Source organism: Jaculus jaculus, chromosome 17, assembly GCF_020740685.1.
Source record: "Jaculus jaculus isolate mJacJac1 chromosome 17, mJacJac1.mat.Y.cur, whole genome shotgun sequence".
Lineage (NCBI taxonomy): Eukaryota > Metazoa > Chordata > Mammalia > Rodentia > Dipodidae > Jaculus > Jaculus jaculus.
The window spans coordinates 12,821,101-12,846,051 of NC_059118.1; positions in this window are offsets into that span (position 1 = coordinate 12,821,101).

Consider the following 24,951-nt stretch of genomic DNA (forward strand, 5'->3'; position numbering starts at 1 on the left):
AATTAGCTCACGCTAAGAGCCTCTGCTTCTGTTCCATGTGCTCTCTCTCTCTGCACACGGTGTTCCGGACATGCTGAGTGTTGTACTGGCCCGTACCCCGCCAAGCCCGTCTTGTGTCCCCATCTGTATTGGAAATGTCCCTCATTTCTCCACTTACCTTGCTATACTTCTTTCTCTTGACCTTACCATGTGTCTCCTTCCCCGTGCGGCCTTCTTAGACCTGCCAAGTGGAATCTTACTACTGTCTCGTCTTGTATTGCGACCAGCTGATGTTGTACATCAGATGTGCGCTCAGCTCATTGCATTGGCAGCATTCGCCTCTTGATCCACGCCAAAGCTAAGCATTTATGGTCATGTTTATGCACATTTCCCACACTCCCTTGCAGTTAAGTTAGGGTCCTCTGACCTGGTTCTGACCCATGGCATGTGGGCAGAAGTGATGTGCAGTATTCCACACGCCTGGCTCTTGAAGTGGTCCCACATGGTCCTGCACTCACCTCCGCATGACCTTGAAGATCCTGGGTCTCGGGTTGTTTAACTACAAGCTGAGGGGAAGGTACCTACTCCACACTTCCCATGAGAGGTGAGTGAAAGACAAAACTCACTTGACCACAGAAATGATGGGCCTGTTGCTTGGAGTTATTTGTGGATTGGGCATTCAATAATTCTATGGGCGTACCAAGCAAAGTTATGGTGGCCATGAAGGACAGGTGAGGGCTTTCGTGTGAGGCTGGTTCTTGTACAGCTAGGTACAAGGCCCAGGGACATGTTCTCAACTTGGTGAAATTGGGCTAAGAGGATGTGTATGTGGCGCTGCTCTGTCAGCTCAGGGGGACCCCAAAGTCAGCCATCGAGGGTGCTGCCTATTTGTATCTTTCTTTCTGATTTCTTCTTTCTTTCCTTCCCTCCCTCCCTCCCTCCCTCTCTCCCTCCCTTCCTTTCTTCCTCTCTTCTTTCTTTCTTTCTTTCTTTCTTTCTTTCTTTCTTTCTTTCTTTCTTTCTTTCTTTTTTTCTTTCCTTCCTTCTTTCTCTCTTCCAAGAAGGTTTTCTGCTACAGTATAACATCAGCTTTTTGTATTCCAGGTTAAAATGCAATTGTTCCTGTTTCATGTGATTTCATTTACTCCTTCACTCCCAATCTGAGAAGGAAGAAGGGCTTTGTACAAAGCTCCACTTTCCTCCCAGGAGACATTGTCTGACTACCAGCTCACCAACAGGGGTAGATCATTGTCTCAATGACTGGGTTAATTGTAACCCAGAAAGAATGCACTCAGGCATTGATGGAGGAGATGTAAGCAGTGTGGATATATGCTCTCATTGACTACAAATGCCATGATGGGTGAGCTGGGAAGATGACTTAGTAGGTAAAGTGCTGGGTCCAGCAGCATGAGGCTGTGAGTTCAGATCCCCAGCACCCATGTAAGATTTGGGCACAGTGGCACACACCTGTAATACCTGAGGAGTTATTGGCCAGTTAGTAGCTTAATCAGTGAGCATTGGGCTCAGCCAGATATCCTGTCTTAAAAAATTCAGGCAGAGAGCAATTAAGACAACCAAAGTTAACCTCGGTAGCACTTACATGTACACTCTCACATATATCTTATATAAATATGAATACACACATGCATTCTACACACACACACACACACACACACACACACACACACACACACACATCATAATGTACTCAGACTATATTTTCTGCATAAACCTTGGGAACTTTAATATCTGATCTCCCAGGGCAATGACCAAAAGATAGCACATGGATTGGAGATAGAACCGAAAGTCAAGGCAACTAGATATTAAATTTTCTATAAGTGTGATTCCACCTTATCCTGAAGGACAAACCTAGGGTGCCTCGGGCCCATTTATCTGATGAATGGAAGCGACTAAGAGAAGCTTGAGAGGTGTGTCCCAACGGTTGTACAAGTCACAGGCTGTCCATCTCCATGTGTCACTGTTGCCTCTGGTCTAGTGTGTTCTCTGTCTTCGCTCTGCAGCGTCCCCACAGAGCTTTCTAACTGTACAGAATCCCAGGCATAGTCCTGGCTTCCCAGTGTCTGCAGAGAGAGGTTGGTACAGTTTCCTTCGTTCTCTGACACTCCCTGCCTTATGGACGTTTGTTCCTAGGAAGGAAGGAGGAAACAGTGGCTGCAAAGTGTACCTTCTGTTTTTATTCAGTTCTTCCTCTCTCACTGCACTGGGTCAACCAAGGAAGGAGACCTGCTTGTGAGTTGGAAGATGAAAGATTGAGATCTTTGTATCTTTCCTCTTGGTAAGTATGAGTTATCATAAGTTAACTAACCCCTACTCCGTTCATGGAATTCAATCTATGAGGAACAGTTAATTAAGTGTTCTTTCAGGTACTGAGATAGTGGAGTGAAAAGTCATGTTGGAACCTGCTGTCTGAAAGGAATCCTAGAGCAGGGAAAGGAGAGGTAAGAACTCACTGGGAGTGGGCTTAAAACCCATGTCAATTAGTCCTGGCTTTCTCTTCATCCATGCCACAATATTCCTAAGATCAAAGTCCTACTTGACAGGGTAGTGAATTCTAAGAGTAAACTTGACTTCCAGTTCTGGTTCAGTCACTCAGTATGAGTTGTGTATCTTGGGCAAATCACTTATCTATGGTCCATATGTATGTAAGCAGAAGTTCGACCAACCATCATACTTGGGCTGGGACTAAGAGTCAGCTGCTTCTAATGATGCTAATCATTATCAACCTCCTCCTTCCTATCCTACTCCCCTCCTTCTGTTTTTCCTCCCCTTCATTGTCATTTTCCTCCTTCTTTCTTTTCTTCCTCTCCCTCTCCACCATACCCCTGTCCTTTAAGGCTTCATTCCCAGGAGAAAGGTTTTCTCCCCTCACTGGACAACAGTGGTTCTCATGACTTTCTGTTTACCCTTCTGAACCTACAGTTTCATTAAGGAGGAAATGAATGATAAACTCAAAACTACGTCTTATAACACTGGAAAAAAAATGTCTAGCTCTAGACATGGATCTATGAATGTTTCAGTCTTCATTCAAATTCAAGGCTCCCTTCACCTAGCTCAGGCCCACATTTTGAAGTTACCCACTTAGGGGAAATAATGTGATGACTTTCTTCTTCCGTCTTGTCCTGGTATTCACTTCTTTCCTAGCTTGTTAAGAGATGTTTTGTCCTATCTAGGTTTAAAGTGGGTAGACAGTGGGGTGGGGGTGGGGGAAGAGGTGACAAAGAAGTTCTTATATAGGTAGTGACTCATGTGGCCCTTCCTGGATTCTTGCTCTTTGGGCCTAGAAGACTGTAGAGTCCATTCTCTACATTTCTCAGGAGACACTCTGATGAGCTCTTTGAGAATTCCTTTTGGTTAAATGCCTACTGTGTAAAATCCTCAAACTCTAAAACATGCTATCTGTCATTTACCTATTTTTTTTAAAAATACCTGATGGAGTCCTCTTTTCTCTCTTATTTTTGGAAAGAGCTTATGATTGGCACAATCCTAAAAATATTCAATAATTCCCACCTCTGGAATGTTAGTAGAATCTGAGAAAATTATGATATCTGAATTTTATTATTATTATATGATCTGGCAAAATGTATACTCATATGCAATTAATGTTTCTTTATGAATCACTTGGCTCTGAAGTAAAGTGTTGATTACTTAAGACATCAGTGGATTTAGAATTAGTCCAAAAGATCTCATAATTTGACTTGATAATCACTGGAGCATTTTGCAATCTGGGTGTAGATTTCAAAGAGAGAGAGTTATGGATTGGAAATGAAAGAGAAATGGTCTGCTGTTCCCTTTAGGATGGAGGAGGCTGTGGGATAAGGGATGTTAGTGGTCTCCAGAAGCTGAGAGCAGTCCTTACTTGGAAACTAGTGAAGAAACTGGGAGCTCAGTCTAGAGCCTCAAGAAAATAATTTTTTCCAACAACCTGATTGAACTAGATTCTTCCCCAAAGCTTCTGGAAAGACATGAAGTCAGGCTGACATCTGGCCTTCACAAGTGTGCTCATACAAGTGTGTACCTGTGTGTGCACACATGCACATACATACATATGAGCATGCATATATGTTACACATATGCACATGCAAAATAAAGAGAATAGATCCTGTGAAGATAAGATAGGTAGCAACCTCTTTTTTTAAAAAAAATTAAGTATTTTTTAAGTGAAAAGAGAGGGGGCGGGTAGAATGGGCACACCAGTTCCTCTAGCCACTGCAAACAAACTCCAGATACATATGCCTCTTTGTGCATATGGCTTTTTGTGGGAACTGGGCAATGAACATGGGCTGTTAGATTTTTCAGGCAAGTACCTTAACTTCTAATCTCTCCATCCCCCAATAGTAACTTCTTTGAAAAGGCGTGGGCCAGGGACTGGAGATGTGGCCCTGTTGTTAAAGGTGTTTGCTTGAGAAGCCCAATAGCCTGGGTTTGATTCCCTAGCACCCATGTAAAACCAGATGCACCAATTGGGGAATCCATTTGGAGTTTGTTTGCAGTGACTAAAGACCCTGTAACATTCATTCACAGTCTTTCTTTGTTTGCCAATAAATAAATAAAAATATTTATTTATTTATGTATTTATTTTTAATGAAAGGCATTGGGAAGACATTAGAATTGCATGCCTCTCTATGGCCCATGACATGCCTAATCAGAATCTGACTGCAAAATCCTGAAAGTTCTTTTTGATCTTGATTTATACACTCATAATTCTAAAAGGAACACACGAAGGGGCTTCTAAATGGCCTTGTTTAACCCTGGCACTGTGATCCTCTGAGCTCATGAGGTCCCAGTATGCCACAAGGAACGTGAGGCTCTCAGCGGAGGCCCAGCAGTCATGACATGGTATCGAGGCAACCAACCATCTGTAAAATGTCTAGAAAGGCAAGTGTGCACTGGCTTCTTTTTGTCCTCTAATTTATTGGCAGAGAAATGTTAAGGAGATTTTTTTTTTTAGGTGCCACCATATTGCAGAAACAGATTGAAGGGAGATGGATTTGGGAAACTAGAATTTGCTATAGGAGAGAATCCAGGTTTTGATAGGGAAGACACGTGGCTGATGTCACAGCCCATGAAGCCTCCCTAGTGACATTTCTTGAGCAATTACTTTGAGCAAAATCTTGTGCAATGTGCTTTTTTTTTGTTTGAGGTAGGGTCTCATTCTAGCTCAGGCTGACCTTGAATTCACTATGTAGTCTTAGGGTGGCTTTGAACTCACTGTGATCCTCCTACCTCTGTCTCCCAAGTGCTGGGATTAAATGTGTATTCCGCCATGCCTGGCACATTTTTAAATTAATTGTTCTACCAAATGATATGAGTGAGCTACTATTTTAATTCATTTGCGTGTGTGTGTGTGTGTGTGTGTGTGTGTGTGTGTGTGTGATGTACATATGTGTGTGTGTGTTTCATGTGCACATGTATATACATGACTGTGGAGGCCAGAAAGACAACCTGGCTTATCATCTTCCAGTACACTGCCCACCCCTTTTTAAAAACAGTATTTTATTTTTATTTACTTATTTGAGAGAGGGAAAGAGGGAAAGAGAGAGAGAGAGAGAGAGAGAATGGGTGTACCAATGCTTCCAGCCACTGAAAATGAACTCCAGATGTATGCGCTACCCTGTGCATCTGGCTTACGTGGGTCCTGAGAAATCGAGCCTGGGTCCTTGGGCTTTGCAGGCAAGTGTCTTAACCACTAAGCCACCATTTCTCCAGGTCCTGTCCACCCCTTTTTGAGATGGGGTCTCTTGAGTGTTCCAGAGCTCAACAAACAGAATTCACTGGCTGGCCCCCAAGCTTTTTTCCACCTCATTAGCACTGGGACTACAGGCCTGGGCCACCATGCCTCGCATTTACATGGGTATTGTGGATTAACTTTCATACATGCATCTAAGGAATTTTCATCAGGTATATCCCTTATTGTCCTCCCGTCCCACTACCATCTTTCTTCAACCTCATTAATCCCCGTCTTACTTTAAAAAAAAAATATTTATTTATGAGAGAGAGAGAGAGAGAGAGAATGGGCATGCTTGAGCCTTCAGCTGCTGCAGATATACTCCAGATGCATGAACCACCTTGTGCATCTGGCTTACATGGGTTCTGAGGAATTGAGCTTGGGTCCCTAGACTTCCTTTAACTGCTAAGCCATCCCTCCAGCCACATCTTTTTTTAAAAACATTTTTATTTATTTATTTTTGTTAGAGAGAGAGAGGAAGAGAATGGGTGTGCTAGGGCCTCCAGCCACTGCACACAAACTCCAGACACATGTACCAGCTTGTGCATCTGGCTTATGTGGATCATGGGGAATCTATCCAGGGTCCTTTGGCTTTTCAGGCAAGTGCCTTAACCACTCAGCCATCTCTGTATTCCCCCCCCTCCAGCCCCATCTTACTTTTATGCCTGTTATTTTGACCAATTGAGTTAAATTAGGGCTGCTTGAATAGCATGATCATGGCGGGAGATTATTTCGTGTGGAATGGGCAACTTTCCAGTGACCCCACCACCTGCGGCACTAAGGAGCATGACTCCTCTCCCAGGAGCTACTGAGCTGCCATTAGCTATTCGAGGAGGTGTGAGGGCTTATGAGTCTTTTTTCCAGTCCATGGTGACAGGCCCAGTCTTGCGCAGTAAACCACAACCTCTATAAGCTCATGAGTGTAAAGGCTATAATAGCCATGGTGCATTCAGAGGCTCGTATTCCACAGCCCTCCTTCCCCTCCTCCTGCACTCGCGTTCTTTCCTCTCCCTCTTCTGCAAGGCTCCCTGAGCCTTGGAAGGGGTCGTTTAGATGTTCAGCTTAGGGCTGGGCAGACAGTAGTCACATATTCTTGACAGTTTTCCAGCTATGCATCTCTGCATTAACTGCTGACCATTGTCATAAGCTCCTCAAACTTTTTTGAGTGTTTATTACTTTACCTGTAACATGAGAATAGCAATAATGCTAAAGGTCCATTATAGTGCAAAGCTTTCTGACATTCTGGAATTCATGTTAAACCCAAACACCTCAGCACAGGAGCATACCACAGATGAACCATTACAAATATAATCCTGGAATATTTGGTGTATCTTCTCCAATGCCCCTCCTGCTTAGATATAGATGCTAAGTCTCCTCCAAGTGACCTGACTTTCTCAAAGTCATGGGCCTTTGTGTGTCGAAGCTAGGATGAGGTAGGAGAAAATCTGCACAGATATGTGAAGAAGAGACATCCCCACCTGTTCAGATTTTCAGGTGCATACATAGTCTGGAGGCCCAAGAGAGAAGATTAGAGTGACATGTTCTCGGTGCTGGAAATGGCCTGGCATCTGTTCTGTTACCGTTTCAAGACTTAGATTAACGGGCTGCTTCAACGACAGGAAGCCGGTCACCTGTCAGCACGTCTCATTTTAAATATGTTGCTGGGAAGCTTGTCTTTATTCTGAGTCTGTATCAGTGAATTTCTCACTGCTAAGGATAATTCCTGACTAGAAGCAATTTAGGGAAGGGAAAAGGTTATTTTGGCTCACAGGCATAGAAGAGAGAGTCCATCATGGCGAGAGAAGGCATGTTAGGAGCAGGGGAACTGGTGGTCACATGGACAGGCAAGAAGCTGAGGAAGAACAGGAAGTGAGTTCGGGCACTGTAACCTCCAAGACCAATCTCAGCCCTGACCTTCCTTCAGCAAAGCTCAACCTCCTAAAGATTCCACAACCTTCCCAAGTAGTAAGCCACCACAGAACCTTCATATAACTCCCTTTCAGGAGCCACAAACCACAGACTCTTCCATCCAAACACTCATTCAGCAAGTATGTACTGAGTAGTGAGTGTCTCCAGATTCTTTTAGTTATGGTAAGAAGCAGAAACTCAACTCAAGCTGAACTCTGCAATTCATCCCTTCAAGCATGGATTTGACAGACAGAGTCCGTCCATACATTTGTGCATGGATTTGACTGATTTATTTTTATTTTTTACTGACTACATTTTCTTTCCAGGTGGTGAGTATAGAGTGGCAAAGTGGGCAAAGTCTACCCTCAGGAATCGTACATTCTAGTGTGCACATATGGGTGGTAAATAGTGGAGTAAAGAAACATGCTCATCTCCAAAAATAAATACAGCAACTCAGGTGATAAATGCTGTAAAGAAGATGAAATGAAGCAGAACAAAAGGCACGGGAATGCCAAAAGAGAGATGGGGTATGTGTGGTCACCTAGCTGCAGAATCAGGGGCAGGGCCCAATTCTCCTCTCCATCTTCTCTTATCTGGCTTTGGAGGATACTGTTTCCTCCCTCCTCCCTCCCTCCCCCTTCCTTCCTTCTTTCCTTCCTTCTTTCCTTCCTTCCTTCCTTCCTTCCTTCCTTCCTTCCTTCCTTCCTTCCTTCCTTCCTTCCTTCCTTCCTTCCTTCCTTCCCTTCCTATCTCTCCCTCACTTCTAACCCCCCACTCTATGCTGGAGATGGAACACTGGGCTTCTTGCATGACAGGTAAGTGTCCTCCCACCAAACTCTGCTCTGAGCCTTCCTTTTATATGGTGCTGTTTGTTTATGACTCTTTAATCAAGTCTCATTTCACTTGGAATTTTTTCAATCACTTAAAAAATACCATGAGCAGCAGAATAAATCTATATGGCTTCTGCAATCTCTGTCTACTGTAATTAAGGAAGCAGAGAGAAATGGCCTATGATGGGCATGGTCACTGTACCATGTCTGAAGGGGTGTTATGAAAGCACCCTTCTGGTCCTTGGCTGTATTCTAGGCAGGCTGGGCAGAGTAGCTTCAAACCATGCTGGGCTCATTCTTACCCTTGCTCTGTAGCTTAGAATCACACCACCCTGTGGCGCTGACTATGAAGGTTAGCTGGCTATGGGCCAGTGGCTATGATGATGTTGATGCTATAAGATTTCTGAGAATGTCCTGGATAATGATGTAGACCCTGCAGGGGGTCCCCTTGGGCCACTTGGCTACTGTGCTGTAGGAAAGCCAACCGGGCACATGAAATACCATGTTCAATTGTCCCATTCACCTGATGGGCAGCATCCATGACCAGATGGCCAAGCGGGCACCTTCCCATGGCTTCAGCTCCCGGTCTCTGAGCTTATCCAGCTGATGCTGTCTGGAGGAGATGAGCTGTCCTCGGCAGCCTTTGCCAAGGCTTCATATTCATGAGAAGAAAATAAACGTCGCTATGCCGGGCCATGAGCGTTCTGGTGGGTTGTCACTCAGCTGTAATCGCTAGAATATTTTTGGGCAATGCTGATATCAGTCACTGTGTGGTTGTCCCACCGTGCCTTGCGTGGTGCCCTGTAGAAGGAGCCCTTAATAAATAATGGTAAATGAATAGATTAGCAGTTGACTTTTCTGCTATGGCAAATTGGGGTTGACACAGTGACATTTATTTCCAGTTTTGCAAGTGGCAGGGACATCCCAAAGCAGCCATTTTGTAGGGCGATCCCCCTGTAAGTGAAGAAACAGCATGGAGTGCAAGACTTGCTTCAGGGGAAGGGCGCAGGTATCCCCATCCTTACGCCGACAGCTTAGCAGTAAGCTACTGATGGTGCACAGGGGGGAGACGCCAGCTACACTTCCCTCCCCAGCACCTCTTCAGGGGACAGGGGCGGTGTTAAAGAGACATGAGCGGCCAACGTACACACCAGCTGGGAATGAGAGGCCTGATACAGGGTGGTGGTAAATGTGCAACACCCCGATGCCAAGATGGGCTGTGAATGAGCCCAGCCTCCGTCCTCCCCTCACCATTCACATTTTCCCTCCCACCATGATAGGGATTCTCTTATTTTTGCTCAGCAGAATGAGGTAGGAAATTAAAGTTTCTATCCATCTAGCAATGAGACCATGGTGGCAAGAAGCATACAGTTTGGTAAGAAATATATGTGTGTGTATATATATATATATATATATATATATATATATATATATATATATATATATATTATATAATCTTATTTACTTGTACAAGTAAGAAATCATTTTAAACACCCAAAATCAACTGCCCAGAGGGCATTGTTCAGACATTTAAAAATATTCTTACTTATTTGCAAGGGAGAGAGAAGAGATAGATAGATAGATAGATAGATAGATGATAGAAAGATAGATAGATAGAGATAGAGAGAGAGATAGAGAGAGAATGGGAATGAACATGGGCATGTCAGGGCTTCTAGCCACTGCAAATGAATTCCAGACGCATGTGGCACCTTGTGCATCTGGCTTTATGTGGGTACTGGGTAATCAAACCTAGGTGGTCAGGTTTTGTAAGCCAGTGCCTTTAACTGCTAAGCCATCTCTCCAGCCTGGTTGCAACATTTTAAAATGGCTGCGGACGAGGTAACCTTTCAAGGCTCAGACCTATGTTCATGGGTGCATAAAGAAAAAAACAAAACAAAACAAAACAACAAAAAACCCCAAGAATGAGCAATGGGCGTTGATGCTAGACTGTTAAACTGAGCAATGACCTTTAGCAAAGTAACTTCTCTTCTAGTAAACATTTGATAATCCTGCCTTCTTCTCAGAGCGAGCTCTGTTCCACTTCTGGTAGATGAATATCCAGTGGTAACCAGTGGAAGGTGTCAATAAGAGAACAACAGAGCATAGGAATCACTGGTGAGAGGATCGAAGTGAGGAGCCCCAGAGAAGTCCTGTGCCGGTTAGGCTGTTCGGGAAGCAGATTTAGAGACAGTAGGGGTTAGAGTTGCAAGCCTATAAAAGGGTGTGGGAGAAGGGAATCATACCCCCATGCATATCTTGTAATGGCTTAGCCCACCCACGTGTAGCTCCGTCCCAGAGAATCTGTACTGGACCCTGGAGGAGCATGGCTCTAAATTCTTTTCAGGGTGGAAGACAGCATGAAGCTGGAGGCTGTCAGGTATCTGTGTTCCTGTCAGGTGGAGGGCCAGGCCTTCCTTGAAAGCAATGCCATGCTGTGAGCCAACAAATTGGAGAAACTCATCCCTAACTGGAGACTGTGGCGGGGAGAGGGGAGAGACTCCCTCAGCCATGACCCGGAGGCAGGGAGCTTTGCCCTGCCTGTTGCTGTCTTCTCTAGTCTTACGCAGCAAATGAGGTCACCGCTTCCTCTGTCAGGACCTTGAGGGGCTGAGTCTGTGCAGACTCCTGGCCTCACTTCACCGGAGACACCACAAACATTGGAATGTCAGGAAGGAGGACAGAGCCAGGTGCTTCCTGTCCTGAACACTCATTGGATGGTCTCTATCAAAGAGAGCTCTAGTTGACATAAAAGACCACTGCTGCTGTTGGGCTGTTGCATTTGGCCACTTGGTAGTCACTGACTGGGCAGGAGACCTCCTCTGCAGGGAAGAGCATGGAGGGCACAGAAGGTCCGGAGACCCATAACTTTACGTTCAGAAGCAGTGTGAGACCTGGCCTCGATACGGGTAGATATTTGCAACTGTCTGGGGGAATGCTTTTATGACTTCTTGTTCACCACATGAGATCAAAACCCATTTTGCCTCTTACAATGTGGAAGCATAAGGAGGGGCTGAGAGAAAAGCCCCGCCTTATTCAGAGGTCAAGAGATTCATCCTTCCTGGTTTATCTTTTTGAAAAAATATTTTATTTATTTTAGAGGGAGAGAAAGAGGATACACACACACACACACACACACACACACACACACACACACACACATATATATATATAGAGAGAGAGAGAGAATGGACATACCAGGGCCTCCAGCCACTGTAAACAAATGCCAGACACATGTGCCACCTTGTGCATTGGCTTACGTGGGTACTAGGGAATCAAACCAGGGTCCTCAGGCAAAGCAAGTGCCTTAACCACTGAGCTATCTCTCCAGCCTGGTTTATATTTTTTCTTTTAACAAAACGATTCATTGACAACTTACATAAATATAGACAATATACCATGATCATAATCCACTCCCACCACACCCATTTCACCCCTGTCAAGTCCCCTCCACTAAATCCCTTCTTTCTAATTAGTCTCCAATTACTCATTATTATTTTTTTCCTTCTATTATGCAGGTGTTGCACTTGCTTTCTTGTTGATGGCACACAGCACCTGACCAAAGGCAGCTAATGGGAGGAAAGTTGTCTATTTTGGTTTACAGGCTTGAGGAGAAACTCCACGATGGCAGGGGAAAGCATGGTGTGAGCAGAGGCTTGATGCCACATCCTGGCCAACATCAGCAGCATGAGAGTATACCAAACACTGGCAAGGAGAAGCTGGCTATAACACCCATTAGCCTGCCCCAAGTAACACACCTCCTTCAGCAAAGCTCCACTTCCCAAATTGCCACCAGCTGGGAACCTAGCACTCAGAACACATGAGTTTATGGCTACACCTGAATCAAGCCACCATAGTAGGTCTTTTGTACTTATTGTCCGTCTCTGTGAGGTCATGAATATCAAGGCCACTTTGTGTCTAGAAGACAACATTGTAAGCATTTCTTCCCTCCTTTGTCTTTTACATTCTTTCTACCACCTCTTCTACAATGGTCCATGAGCCTTGGAGGATGTAATAGAAATGTCTCACTTCATGCTGAACACTCCACTGTTGCTTGTTCCTAAGCATTAGGGTATGTTTTGGGTCACCTCAGTGGTCACTGTGATCTGAAAAGAGAATCTTCACTAACCAAAAGTTATCTTTTAAAATATAGTCATGCTGGGCTAGAAGGATGGCTTAGCAGTTAAGGCTTTTGCCTGCAAAGACAAAGAACCCAGGTTCAATTCCCAAGGACCCACGTTAGCCAGATGCACAAGGGGGCGTGCATGCATCTGGAGTTCATTTGCAGTGGCTGGAGGCCCTGGTGTGCCCATTTTCTCTCTCTCTCCCCCTTTTTCTCTGTCTAATAAATAAATTTAAAAAAAATATAGTCATGCTATCTTCCAGAAAAGTAGGGAGAAAAATGGCAGTTGAAGCTGCCAAGGTGTAGGAGGACAGGGTTGGTCACTGGGTATTCAAAAGCCACTCCTGACCCCTGGGAATTGCATGTCCAGCGATAGGATGGGGGCAAGTTCTTAAATTCTCTGAATTTGTTTTCTTTTCTCCATATGTAAAGCCAGTCTCCCTTCCTCACTGCTTCAGTCCCTGCCTCCCACCCTGCTTCCTGCTTTTCTGTTACTCAGTACACATTCATTGAGCAGCGCTGTTGGGCACCAGGGAAACATAGATCAACAAACCCAGTGACGACTTCCAAGGTCCTTGTGCAAGAAAAATGACGGCATAATGTGCATGGGGTGAACGATGTTTGTTGCAGCCATAATACAAAGTTACTGGCTGCAGAAGCAGTATAAAGGGGGAAAATAATGATTTCTTGAAAAGTATCAGAGAGGTCATGATGTGTGAAATAGCATGTGAAGTGAGCAGTTGACTAGTTGGAGCCCCAGTGGGGATGAGAGAAAGTCAGTGTTGAATATAGTGTGCACAGGTTGTGAAAACAAATCAGTTTGCTACTGACTTGTCAAGTCTGAGGCCTATGTGAGGGCTCTCAAGTCCTCCAGGCAACTGAACATAGAGCCGGATCCGTGGGAAAGTGAGGGGCCTGGTCTGGCAGCCTCTGGGGACTTTTCAGCATCATGCGTGAAGGAGACTTATTAGAGCTTGAGATTCTCACAGCCTAGAGGGTAGCGGCGGAACTCTGAACTTCAGAACCGGAGCATGTTGAAAATGAGATGCCCACAGATGAAGGCTGGGTAAGAGAAGATGGGCACAAACACATTGCCAAGGGTGCAAAGATGATATACCGAGGCTTCAAATGCTGCACGGTATCCAGGTCAGTGGCAACTCAGACTGTCAGCAGAATTTAGGCAGTAGAAAGTCTACAACGGTGGTGGTAGTGGTGGCAGCGGCGGGAGGGATTTAATGTAACTTGAGGCACTTGAAAAGCTTTGGAAGCCATTAAAAGACATGGAAAGGAAATGCTGCTTTCTGCTGGAGGCGGGAATCAGCCAACTTGTTCTATCAATGCAGAATGCGGAGTGGGAAGGACCTGAAATGTGCAACTGCACATTCACAGCTCCTCAGTTGTGTGAGGTGGGTAACAGAACATCAGCATTTTAAATAGTCACCCCTGTGTTCATAATGAATAAAGACACTTCTTAACACCCTTATCTCAAAATTAGCTCCTTGTTGGCTATAAAAGATTGCCTGAAATTTGTCACTTAGAAGCAATAAAACAAAAACAACAACAACAACAACAAAAAAACCCCAAAAACCAAAACAAAAAACAAAAAATAAAATAAAATTGGAGGCATAAAAAGAATGTGAAGGAGGAACTGCAAGTTACAGGGTCATTGCTGTGTAGGAAGATGTATTCCTGGTGACTGAATGACGGTAGTGGGCTGTAGAATTTATTCTCTAAAGCAAGAAACTTTAATCTCGAAGTCTGTTTTGGGGAGTGCCAATTACGATTGAGCTTCCTGCAGAAAAAAATAGATTTTACAACTAATAATTTTATCTAGCAAAAAGGAAAGGGAACTAATAAAATATAATAAGAGGATAAGAATGGCTGCTCTGGTCGCTGGGGAAACCACATCTAGAGGCTGTGTGAGCCTCTGATAATTCAGCAGAGAGAGCATGGTGGGTTTCAGGTGACCTGTGGCTGGGTGTGGCTACGAAGCCTCTGGTGGTGAGGTTGATGGAACTCTGAATCTATTTCCTTGGCCATATCTACTTGTAATGTTAACCGAGACCCATGTAATTGTCTCGAGAGGAGTCTCAGGCAGATATGTCTTGGGACAGTGTTAAATTAAGCATTATAAATAAAACTTGAGCTTCAACATGCATTGTGCATTCCTGCTTTGACACATACTAATTCCTTTGCCTAATTTGTCCATCTCCTAACGTCCACATGGTTACTGACTTCATCACTGCTAGTCCTACCTAACAAGGGTCCTACCTCCATTGAATATGACACCTGCATCTACTCACTGTCTCTCTCTTCACTGTTTAACTATGTAATACCGAATAGACTCTAAGCTTCCCAAAGCAGAACTTTTTCCCAGTGAGATCACTACAATGTCCCGGTACCTAGCAGCGTGCTCAGCACATAGGCATTCAGTGAATACTTTCTGGAGGAATGATTTTTTTTTTTAAGTTGGCTTTTTAAGTTTCTGACATTGGAGAGAGTTTTGAAGACTTCTGGAAAAGTGCTTCATGCAGAAAGATGCTTACCAGGTCACTGCATAGCTCTCTTTGCCCACCAGCCTCTTTGTGCAGAGCCTGCAAAGTTCAAAGTTGCTCTCATCATCCTTAGTTCTGAGTCCACTTGACGTCTGGGATCTCTGCTCTGAGCCTTCTACCTGCCCTCACATCAGCTTTCCCTTTCATGCGCCCCTCGAGATCTCTAGGTATTTGGCACACCAGCCTGCAAAGCCTTTGAAGGCGGTTTGTGTTTCTATATGTGGAGAAACTAGAACTCAGACAACTTCATAATTTGTCCAGTGCAACCCATTTGGTAAACTGGGCTCACAGAGGTCAGGAGGGAATGCAAACTGTGATTCATCCTTCACAGGTGTTCTCAGCATATGTGATCCTAACGAGGGTCCAGTGTCATGATTCTATGTATGGACCAAAGGAGACAATCACCAAGAACAAGCTGCCTAAGTGCTGAGATTGTGATTTGGACACAAGTTTGTTCAGATTCCAAGTCAGGCTCCACCAACTCATTTTTTCTTGTGCCATGAATTCAGGGAAAAGTCACACACAGAGTAGCTTGTGCTCTGCTTGTGGTCACCATTACACTTCTTAAAGCTGGTAGTCACTTTCCTCTTGTTCTAATAGGGTTGCTCCTATTTTCTCAATAAGGGGCAACTTCCTTCCCTTACTCTTTTTCTCCCTCTCTCCCTCCCTCCCTCCCTCCTTTCTTCCTCCTTCCCTTCCTTTCTTCATTCCTTCCTCTCTCTTTTTCCCTTCCCTCTCTCCCTCCTTCCTTCCTTTTCTTTCTCTCCTTCCTTTTCTTTCTCTCCTTCCTTCCTTTCTTCCTTCCTTCCTTCCTTCCTTCCTTCCTTCCTTCCTTCCTTCCTTCCTTCCTTCCTTCCTTCCTTTCTTTCTTTCTTTCTTTCTTTCTTTCTTTCTTTCTTTCTTTCTTTCTTTCTTTCTTTCTTTTATTGTTGGAATTGAATCACAAACCTCTTGAATTATGGTTAAGTTCTCTATCCATTATGTAGCCATTCCATGGCCTACCACCATTCTGATTCTTTGTTTTGAGACAAGCTCTACCTGTGGTATCCATGTTGGCCCCAACAAGGCTGACAGTATATTGAATACAAACATAAATATTTAGAAGGCAGTTTGGTATGTCCACTTAGCAAGACAGCAGTAGTAGGTTACCTACCCAGCCATGGGATTTTTGATCAGGTTTAAAGTAGCAGGCGTCCATTTCCCTCTTGCGGAGTGGGTTTGAAATCTGATATGAAAGTAGTTGGTTATCCCATAGTATTCATGCCCCTGTTGTACTAGTGGGCGTGTCTCTCATATCCAGGGTTCACAGCTGGCCAGGACCATAATGATGTTTCTATCCAAGCAGCCTGCATAGTGCCTCCTTTGTTCTATGTCTCGTGTTCAATTTGAGATCATCTTCGTTTGTTCTAAAATGTAATCCTTCAGAAACCCCTTCAGTAAGTGTCAGTTGGAAGCTAACCCACGATTTGTCTGTCTTTATGTCACCTTCAGTTTAAGAGATTGTTATGATTGGTTATAATATTTCTGGCTGATAGCTTTTATTTTTGTTTCAGCATTTTCAATGGGTTTCACCGTGCTGTGAGGAGTCAGCTATAAATCTAGGTGTTATGACCAGAGGAGTGATGCTTGCTTCTCTGGAGACCTTTAAAGACCTTGTCTATGACGATGCTGTGTAGATTCATTGTATCTCGTTATAGGTTTTCAAACAATATTTTTATTTATTTATTTGCAAGCAGAAGAGAGATAGAGATAGATAGATGATAGAGAGAGAGAGAGAGAGAGAGAGAGAGAGAGAGAGAGAGAGAGGAAGGGAGAAGAGAGAAAGTTAGTGAGAAAAAGAGAGCAAGAATGGACACACCAGAGCCTCTAGCTCCTGCAAAAGAACTCCAGATGCATGTGCTACTGCGTATCTGGCTTCATGGGGTACTAGGTAATCAGACCTGGGTTTTTAGGCTTTTGAGATAAGTGGCTTGACCACTGAGGGACCTCTCCAGTCCTGTAAGTTTCTTTTTACTTGTCTTACTCAAACTAAGGATAAAAGAACTCATGACTGTCATCAGTTTTGAACATTTTTGGTTATTATCTCTTCCAATATTATCTTCCTAGTAGCTCCTATCTCCTTTCAAAATTCCAGTCAAGCATGTCTAAGACCTACTTGCCTCTTACCCTTATGCTCACTCACTCTTTATCTTTGTACTATAATGTAGAGCATCCACCTGCTGGCTGAGTAATTATAATTCCATTCTAGAATGATTTCTGGATCAATGAAATCTGTTAGTAAACCTACATTTTGAGTTCTTATTTTCACTTATTATATTTTTATTTATATAGTCATTCACTTCTAAAGCTTTCAAATGTTTCTGGATCATTTTTGAGACTCATGTCTTTGAGGACACTTATTTTCTTAAATGTTATACATGGATTATACACATAATGTGACATCATTATATATAATAATAATGTGTCCTTTTACCACTCTCCCTTTCTCAGCATCTCTTTTCTTCTTTGTCCCCTTCCTAGGATTATTTTAGTGTTTGTCTACAGTTGCCTTTCCACTTTACATAATACATATAAGTATTGTAATCTATGATCTGCATATGGAAGAGAACAATCAACTTTGTGTCTCTAAGTTTGGTCTCATGTCTCCTAGGCTATTTTTGAGCTCCTGATCTTCTACCTTCCATCTTCTAATTGCTGGGACTACAGGCATATGCCACTACACCCAACTATATTTTATAATTTCTTGAAATCTGAGTAGGACAGACTTTTACAACCAAAGTGGCTAATAAACCTTTTGGAAATATGTGTGTGTGTGTTGAATTAGCTGTAAAGTCTTCTTGGTTGAGGAGAATTTGGGCATATGTTAATGAGGACAGCTTCAGGAAGTTGTAGGAAGAGAGCAGAAATCTGGTCTGAAGTTACAGGAATAAATTAAGACTTGTGTGTCGTGTGCACGTGCATGTGTCTATGAGCTCATGTGCTTGTGTGCACATGTGCCGTGGAGGCCAGGGGCTGATGTGGAGTGTATTGGTCAATTGCTGCCCACCTTAGATTTCTGAGGAAGGGTCTCCCAGTGAGCAGAGAGCTCACCAATATGACTAGACTAGATAGTCAGTATGTCACGGGAATCCTCCTGTCTCCACTTCCCCAGTGCTGGGATTACAGACACATGCTGCCATGCCTGTCTTTTATGTGAGTGCTGGGGAGGAGGGTATGCACTCAGGTCTTCATGCCTGAGTGGCAAGCGCTTTCCCCACTGAGAAATCATCCAGCCTCAACAACTAAGACGTGTGTGTGTGTGTGTGTGTGTGTGTGTGTGTGTGTGTGTGTGTGTGCTGATGGGGCACGCTGTAGGCTTGCCTGTGGCAGCTGAAGGAGAACTTTGTGTACCCCCCTCCATCATTCACCTGCCTGTTTTTCCCTTGTGAAGAAAGCTCTTATTGATTCCAGAGCATGCCACCCGGTGATTCGTTCTATTCTCCCCATAGCACTGGGATTACAGAGGCGTAGTGCTATGCCTATTTATTTACATGGGTTCTGGTTGTCTTGGGTGGTCTCAGGCCCCCTTCAGGCCTTTAGGCTTGTCCAGGAAGTGGAGTGGATCTCTGACCCATTGCTCCAACCCACATATCAAAATTTTATTGAGACCTTGGCTCTAGATATAATTGTCCAAAGGCAGGCGGGGCTTCGCCATCCCTTATAGGAGGCCCTCTGAAAGGCTGTCTTTCCATGATCATGCTGTTTCTGATGAGCCGGAGGACCTCTGGGCTCAGAGGTCGATGGTGCCGATTAACAGAAAGGATGCAGACCCCCGACAAGTGCTGCTGCGGCCCGGCAGCTCTCTGCTTCGCGAGGGCAGCTTTGGAAAGGTTGCAGGCAAATGGCAGCTTTCACGTTAAAAACTGAACTCTTGGCTTTTCCGACTGTCTTAAAGCTTGAGCCTGAGACACTCACAGTGGCAAGGACACAGGCACTTGCAGCGTTAAGTCAGAGAAACCTGTGGCGTGAGGAGCCTGCGTCTCCCAGCGCCTGGCTCTCCTTTGCCATCGCTTGATGCTAGCTCCCTCCTTCTTGACACTTACTTCACCACCCCCTCCTCCTAGCAAAATCCCACGCCGTATCCCGAGTCTGCTGTGGAGAACAGACTGGAAGACATCTGCCTCTTGCCTTATTTTTTTTTTTTAATTCCTCTAAGTGATGGAGCCAAGACTCCACACCAGAGCTCTGCTCCCTGCACAAACCAAATGGCGGCTGTTGGCAGCATATTGACAGCTTGTTAATGAAGGGATCCTTGACAGTGTGACAACCTGCTTGAGCTACTGCAGGAAGCCAAGTCCGCCTCCACACAAGCCCTAAGTAATTAACAGGTGGGGAAAAATAGAAACTAGCTGCTGCCTGCGAGAAGAGAAACACTCAACCAAATGAATTGTAAAGATTAAAAAAAAAAGATTCCTATTTTGCAGTCTCTTTCCTGGATCTTGATAGCAAGCTCCCTCCCCAGAGAATGTGGTGATTTTGGGGGGGGGGAACAGATGAGTGTGGATTTGCATCTAAGCCTGGCAATGCTTGCTCACTGAACCTCAGTTTGTGATTAGTAACTTGGTCAGATGCTATTTGGAATGATACAGTTATAGATGTCACGTATCTGGGTCCAATTGTTAAAAAAAAAAAAATAAGTCTCTTCTCCTGCTAATGGCCAAATTATTCTTGTAGTACTGTCCACTTTTGATTTTTATGTTGTGAGGTTGGGCTGTGTGTGTGTATGTGTGTTATTTTAAATTGTCATATCTTCCTGGTGAACTAAGTCTTTTCATTACAAGGTGACCCCTTGAATCTCTAGTCATACTTTCTGTACTCCGTGTATGTGTGCGTGTGTGTGTGCATTCTGTTTATCTTATCTTTCTTTGCTCTCAGGTTTCATTGAGCTAGAGGTGAAGGATGAGAGGTACAGGCTCAAGCTGACTGCTCTTGTTCCTACTGAAAGCCTTCTCCCCAATATATTCACTTGTTGCAATAAGAAACTGCTTGGCGCTATGCATGTATCATCCTTTTACCAGAATGGACACTTTCCTCCTACCTTTAATTGGTTCCAAGAAAGACACAAAACTTAAATCTGTAGCTTTTGTTATATTCCCGAGGGCTAAACTTAATTCAGGAGACATTCAAGATGATTTAAAACAGTTGTTTTCAAACTTTTTGGGTCTTAAAATCCCTTGTGAGTTGATGAATGCTATGAACTTGCCTTAGGAAAAAAAAATGCACAGCACAATTTCACCCTATCTATGTATTTTCATAAGTTTTTTTCAAGTGGCCATGTATTTAAATATACATGCTATGAAGTGAAAGATAGGGTACACACACATGTGTATACAATGTTTTTGAGGCAGAGTCTCTCACTTTGTAGCACAGGCTGTTCTGGAAATGACTGTGTAGCCCTGAGTGGCCTCAAGCTCATTGAAGAGTCTTTATCTCAGCCTCCTGATAGCTGGGATTATAGACATGAGCCACCATACTTGGATAGGATGCAGATTGTAAATAAATTTATATTTACTTGTCAAAAGGCAGACTTCATAGCCATGACACAAAATTGGCTGACTGCTTGGGCCTGTAATGGAATTGGGTTTACCAGCAATGCTGTGTCCTTAGGTAGACATCCTGTGTGCAGAGGAAGCCTGAGCTGAGGACTGAAGACAGAGGACCATTGAGCACACAGCTGTAGCTAGAGCATCCCAGAAGCATCTTCTCATGGAGGCCTCCAGAAACTAGGCTTCCACTGCAGAAAACCCAAGGAGAAATTTTCATGCAACATCAAAACAAAACAAAAAATAAAATTAAAGATAAACCACCATCTGAGGAGAACAGTCATACCTGGGAAATAAGTTAAAGTCAGCTTTAAAGATGCCTTACTGGAAGCGTGTTAAAAATGTCCAGAGCGGGCTGGAGAGATGGCTTAATGGTTAAGGCATTTGCCTGCAAAACCAAAGGATTCTGGTTCAACTCTCCAGGACTCACATAAGCCGGATGCACAAGGGTGGGGGGTGCATGAATCTGGAGTTTGCTTGCAATGGTTGGAGGCCCTGGTGCACCCCATTCTCTCTCTCCCTCTCTCTGCCTCTTTTTTCTTTCTCTGTCTCAGATAGATAAATAAGATAAAGTTCAAAAAATGCCTAGAATAAGAGGATTAGAATGTAGATGATGCAATATGACAGGCCAACTTGAAAAATAATTGTTTCAGAAAGAAAACTAAGTATGGTAATAGGTTTGAAGTTTTTTTTTTAATGTCATCATTTTCCCCTTTCTATTATTCAGGTCCTGTGTATATAGTATCACCCATGGTGAGGTCACAAATGCCAAGGTCATTTTGTATCTGGAAGACAGCATTTCATAGCACTCCTCCCCATCCTTTGGTTCTTACGTTCTTCCCTCCTCCTCTTCTGCAATGGTCCCTGAGCCCTGGAGAGGGTAATAGAGGTGTCTCACTTAGTGCTGAACACTCATGGTCTCTTCTTCTCAGCACATTGATGAGTTTTGAGTCTTCCCAGTGCACACCACTATTTGAAAACAGAAGCTTCTCTAACCACAAGTGAGAATAACATTAATGTATAGGCATACACATAACCATTTAGAATGCAGTCTGGTTGGCATAATATATCCATTTATCCAAATCTTAGTAGTAGTTTTCCTCACAGCAATTATGACTTCCCACGTCATAGGTGTTTGATTAGATTTTCAGTACCAGGTATGAATTTCCTCCCATGGAGCAGGCCTTAAAAGCAATCACAGCACAGTGGTTTCACCCTAAATAGACATACTACCACTGTACCAGTTGGCACATTTTTCCTGCCTGACCAGACTTGAAGTTTGCAGGACTCACTGCTGGCTAAGTATACTGTTGACTTTTCTCTATCAACAGGTAGAGAGATTTTTAAGAAAACTTTGAATAATACATATGTCAAGAGTATGAATATGCAACATAGAAAAAAAAGTACTGAAGAAAATCATCTAGAATAGACCAGAGACTGATAAAGAAAAAATGGAGGAGTGCCAGCAGTAAAATTTCACTGTAGACACACTGTATTGAAATGGCAACACAGACTGATCAAGGAAAGCAATGAAACTTTCTGGAGATTATATATATTAAAAAAATCATTGTCAGACAAAAAAGGCATATTTCCTTCTTCAGTTAAAAAAAAAAAAGTGGGGCCAGAGAGTTGGCTTAGCTGTTAAGCGCTTGCCTGTGAAGCCTAAGGACCCCAGTTCAAGGCTCGATTCCCCAGGACCCACGTTAGCCAGATACACAAGGGGGCGCATGCATCCGGAGATCGTTCGTAGTGGCTGGAAGCCCTGGTGTGCCCATTCTCTCTCCCTCTCTGTCACTCTCAAATAAATAAAAATGAAAAAAAAAATCTTTATTAAAAAAAAGTGGCCAGGAAAGAAAGCAAAACCAACCAACGAATCAACCAATCCACCAACCAATCAGTCTCCAAGGCCTTGAAACAAAATTGTTCAAGCACAGAGATCAGTAATACTGATGGTGTAGACACCAGAACGAAACAACTCAACAGCTGCAGGAAGCGTGTCACAGTGTGGAGCTGAAAATGGCTGCCCACATTAAGAGAACTTGGTATGTCGAGGGCTGCAGAGATTGCTCGGTGGTTAAAGGCACTTGCTCGCAAAGCCTGCCAGCTTGGGTTTTATTCCCTAGCACCCACGTAAAGCACAAAGTGGTTGCTTGCATCTGCAGTTAGTTTGAAGTGATAGGAGGCGCTGGTGTGTTTCTCTGCTCACAAATAAATGAAATAAAATATTTTTAAAAGAGAAATAGAAAAGTCATCAATATTTTTGTGTTAATATTTCTGTACGACTCATGTTTCTTGCAGTAAACACGGTTCACTTATATAATGAAGACACATACTGGAGAACTAATAATCCTGGTTGAGAGCATAGGAAGACTGTATGTGAGTCTACTAAAATCAACCCATTCTTTATTTTTTCTCCTTTTTTATTAATTAGTTTTGTATTCAGCAAATACAGTCAGTTTGGTACCATTATTAGGCTCATCCGTGACCTAGCCCCTCCTCATTGGCCCCTCCTTGTTGAGGTACATGGGTCGTGCATTGTGGAGTTAGCCCACAGTTATTGGTACAATAGATGTCTCTGCATATCATGACCCAACATGTGGCTCTGACATTCTCTCCACCCCCTCTTCCGCAAAATTTCCCTGAGCCATGTTGGGTTCATTTTTGGTCTGCTTCAGTGATGAGGTGTTGAGGGCCTCTGAGGCTCTGTCTCTCTGATTTGGTAGGAGTTGATTTTTCTCTGTGTTGGTCTCCTTCCCCCTTGTGCTGGTATCCAGTTCATCAGGAAAACAGCACCCTTGCTTGTTTTACCAGTTTTTCTTAGTTTCATCTTGGGCCCTTTTGAGGTATGATGGGGTGACTCTCTCCTTAGGATCTGCATCTATCTGAAAGAGAGAAGCAGATTCTCCAACGGACAGTAAGTTAGCACCAGGACAAATGAGATAGCCCTTACTTTTTTTATAGAGTGTTTAATAGGTGTAGGCTCTCTTGTAGCCTATGATTGGTGGTAGCTTGATATTGGAGAGTGGGCTTATGCTTGGATATGGTTCTGACTTGTTTCCCAGCTCCAGCTATGGGTCCCATACCACTGAGGGGATCAGTTAGCCAAATCAAGAGCAGTTGGTTCCCCACCATGGCTGTGTGCCACTATTGCCCTTGTGTGGGCATCACAACAGGTTATTTGGGTTAGACCATGAGTTGCTTGGACAGATATTGGTCATTTTCCCCCAGTCTCCATTCTTTTCTTTTTTAAAAAAATCTGTATTTACTTATTTGTGTGTGTGAGAGAGAGCGAGAGAAAGAAAGAGAGAGAGAGAGAGAGCTAGAAGGAAAGGCAGATAGAGAGAATGGACATGCCAGGGCCTCCAGCCACCATGAATGAACTCCAGATGCATGTGCCACATTGTGCATCAGGCTTATGTGAGTCCTGGGGAATTGAACCTGGGTCCTTTGGTTTTGCAGGCAAGTGCCTTAAACATTAAGCCATCTCTCCAGCCCCAAATCAACCCATTGTTTAGGGCTTAGCTCCAGTCACATTTTGCCTATGAAGTCCTCTGTCTTCTTATGATTGCTTACAGGGCAGACTTCTCTGCTAGGCACAGGAAGTACTGTGGGCAGGCCCCACAATTCTTTTAGAGATCAGTGGACATGTTATAATTAAGATGCATATAATAAGAATAGTGAGTGTATAATAATGAGTACATCCTTTATTTTGTCTTGATATCTATGTAGTGGCAGAGCACTATTAGGTATACACATATACACATCAATAGAATAAGGGGGTCCATGAGATCAGACTTTCTTAGGACCCATGGAAACCCTAAAGGGACTTTGCACCTTGTTTTCATTTTTGTTTCTTTAACAGTGAAGAGTGAGACAATGCTCCCCAGACAGTTTACTTAAGGAAAGACCTTAAGGCTAAAGATATGATGAAGTAAGGAGAGAGCTGGGCGAAAGGAAGAACCAGTGAACACGCATTCTCCAGATTGTTCCTGAAGGCATGCAGGGATCCGGCCCTTAACCATAGACAGAACACCTGCGGCACTCTGCTTGGGAAGGACGTGAGTCTTGGGCCTTTATCTGCTCACTGCTGCCCTTCGTCAGCTCGGTGCTGCCCTTGAAGACTGTGGCCTCCCTTCCCTAGGGCTTGCATAAATGCTGGGTGGCACCCTGGCACCGGAGCAGGTCTGGAAGCAGAGGGCACTAAGTGCTTGTTGTTCAAGGTGAGACACTA